Below are 3387 nucleotides of genomic sequence, written 5' to 3'. Positions count from 1 at the left end.
TCTTTGGGTATTCTCTACCTTTTCCCCACTGAGTCTGGTGGCTATTGGCCTAGGTGTTTGATGCATCCAACACCACCTGGCATCTTTAATTTTGGGGAAGAGAATGGCTAAAAGGTCAGCCTTCCCCCACCCAGCTCCTTGACTGGGTCAAGGTCTATCCAGGCCCTTTAGGTCTCCTTTTACAGACTCGCCAAGATGCCTTCAAAAGGTATCAAATGCTGGGTGGCTCATGCCTGTCATCCTAGCTAATCTGGAAGCTGAGATCTGGAGGATCACAGTTCAAAGCCAGCCTGGGCAGGAAAGTGTGTGAGACTCTTATCATCGATGAACCATCAGAAAACAAGAAGTGGCCCTGTGTCTCAAGTGGTAGAGTGCTAGCCATGAGAGAAAGAGCTCAGGGACAGTGACCAGGACCTGAGTTCAAGCTCCAGGACTGGAAAAACAAATCTTTATTGGAGGCTTGTTTTCCCTTTGAAAACAATTCCTTCTTTGTGATAAGCATAGAATGGGCCTCTTCCCTGGCCACCAATAGATGTCCCTTGAATATGGGCCACCTCCCAGCAGCCTTTGCCCTACCCAACCCACAGTTTACTCTTTCCATGACCCAGCAGATGGAGGCCTGAGAGAAGGCCACCTGGCCACCTACTTATGGTAGCTGCTGAGGCTTTGGAGAATCACCATGTCACATAGTCATCATCTACATCAGTCTACAGAAGAAAGGGAGGGACTGTTCCTCACCTGAGCCCATGAGCTGTGGGTGGCTCTGGATGTGGGGCAGCTGAGCCAGGATGTGCTTTGTGGGGGAGTCCTCTATGGGGTTGGGAATCTTGATTTCCCTTCTGCTAGTTTCCACACTGTGTTGAAGTGGCAATTCTTTAAAATCTTTCTGCTCCTCCCTCTTTTCGCCCGCCCTGGAGCCTGGAGTCATCCAAAGCGGCGGAAGTGACAGGAGGCTCAGTCTGTGCTGGCATCTGGAGCCTGTTGTCCATGTCTTCCCCTGTGAGGAGTGACAACGGCTCCCACAGCTCTCTCCATTTCTCCATCTTCTCCTAGGACAGCTGGTACACATGCTCAGGTTTCTTCTGACACAGCTCAGCCAGAATGAACATCTGCTCTTTACATGCCATGAGGGATTCCTCAACAGTGCGATGTGTGCCGACAGCTGGCTGCATCTATGTTGAAGATCACCCGCTGGACTATGGAAGTCCATCTTATCAGGCAGGTCGTGGAAAAAGTATATTTTCTTCTCGGACTCCCACGCGTCCCGTTTCCCATCCCCACACAGCTGTGGTGCCAGCACATGGATGGAGTGCCTGTGGCTCGATCTTTCTCTGGCACTGAGCTGCCAGGTGAACCTGGTGCCTGCAGCAGGCCTGCCACTCCTGCTGCAGGAGTTTCCCCCTGTGGATTTCAGCCACTAAGAGTGCTCACAAATCCATGTCCCTCTCGGTTTGGGGAATGTCTCCATCCTCTGCAATGGTCATGTGGGGGGGAGTCGACTCCTCACCTTTTGCTTCTCCAGGGTTTTAGACTTCCCCTTCCCCAGGGAACGCCAGGAAGCTCAGGTGGGCCTGCAGCTGCTCCTCCTGTGGTCTGATTACTTTCAGGCACTTGAGAGTGTCTTGCCACTTTGAGGGCACCACCTGGTCTCCCCAGTTGGTCAGGCTGTGCACTTTCTTCAGCTGCTCCAGGAGTTGGGTCTGCCTCTCTATGTGCTGCTGCAGGGCCTCCTTCTCGGAGCTAAGCCGCTAATTGGTGGTGATGTACTGCTCATAGACGGCTCTGAGCTCCTGCAGCGGGGCCAGGGACTGCTCCTGCTGGTCCTGAGATGCTTGGCTTTCTTTCTCTCTCAGCCACTTCTTTCCATTCGTCTCTCTTCTCCTCTGTGTGGACCAACTGTTCCCGCAGGTGTTTCTTCACCCGCTGCTCTGTGTCCAGGATGCTGGCGAGCTCCTCTTCCTCACCGCTCACCCTGTGGAGAGCCTCCCACAGCAGGGCCAGCTGTTCCTCCAGCTGTCTGTCACACACATATGCACATCATGGGGTCTCGGGGATCTCCTGCCAATCCTTGACCTTCTCCTCCAGTCTGCACAATTGCTCCTGCGGCTCTGCGTTCTGGAGATGGAGCCTCTGGTTTTCCTGGATCTGGATGTGAAGTTATTCCTCCAGGTTTTTCAACTCCATCTGTGTGCAGTAGGCCTGGGCCTGCAACTGCCACTCAGCCTGAGATGGGCCATGGTTCTTCCAGTATTCTCTAGGCCGAACACCTGCCTCGACCCTCGCTCCTTCTCCTTGGTCAGTTGGTTCACCTGCTGGGTCAGCTGCCGGGCCTCCTCCTTCCATGTGGTCCTCTCAATGCTCAGGTCTTCTGTGAAGTTGTCTATCTCTAGATTCGCTGTGCTCACCAGTCAGCTCACGTTGTCTAGTAGTCTCTTCAGTTCCTCATGCCCCACAAGTGCTTGTTGGAACTTGCAGATTCCTTTCTCCCTGTTGTCCAGAGCACATCCAGCTTCTCCTGTAACTTTGAGTTCACTTGCTCCAGGTCATCGAAGCTTCTCACCTTCCTTGAGCAGAAGGGTCACCTCATGCAGCTGTTCAAAGAACATTTCAGTCTCATTCTGTGATCAGTAACCACAGAAGCCAACATCTCCAGCTCTGCCACGCACTGCTCTGTGGCCTGCAGGCAGCTGGTGAGAGCTTCGTGCTCCCTTTCTGTGTCATTGGCCACCTGCTGCATGCAGGCGGGTGCACATTGTAAATTGCTTTCTGCGGAAATCAACCTCTGTATGGGTGCCTTGTGGATCTCTAGCTCCATTTTAGGTGCTGCATGCACCTGAGCTATCTTCTCCCTCTCTTTCTTCCATTGATCCTGCAGGTCTGACTTTTCCTGCTTCAGTGGTTGGATCTGTTTTCTTCTTTTGCTGGGGTACAGGGTGGGCACCACGTGTCGGTAGCACCTCTGCAGATCCTTGGTGGTATTAGGACCATTGACACTCTGGAACCTCGTGGCTGTGACTGTGTCCAAAGGCACGGGAGGCCCGTGGTGGGCATCACCTTTGGCCGGACCCTTCCCTTTTTCATGTTCTTTGTTTTCTTGAATGTTTCAGGTCTGTCAGGAGGATTCTTCTACCGGTGTTCTGGTGGCAGTTTCATCCCCACAGCTTTCTCATGGAGTCTTGTTGTTTCAGACATCTGAGCGCTGGGATGGGAAAGATGGGCTGGCCACCTTCCCAGGCTCTGGGAAATCCTCTCTTCTCCCACTCACTGATTAGGATGTCAATTTCGTACTGTACTCCAAAGTCGCCTGGAGTCTCTTGCTCACCACTTAGCCACCTCTACCTTCCTCACTGCTGGTAGTGGTGTCAACCAACAGAAGGAATCCTGGTG

This window comes from Dipodomys spectabilis, unplaced genomic scaffold, assembly GCF_019054845.1.
Source record: "Dipodomys spectabilis isolate Male_0828 unplaced genomic scaffold, ASM1905484v1 ptg000242l, whole genome shotgun sequence".
Taxonomy (NCBI): Eukaryota; Metazoa; Chordata; class Mammalia; order Rodentia; family Heteromyidae; genus Dipodomys; species Dipodomys spectabilis.
Note: the sequence above shows the minus strand (reverse complement) of the source record.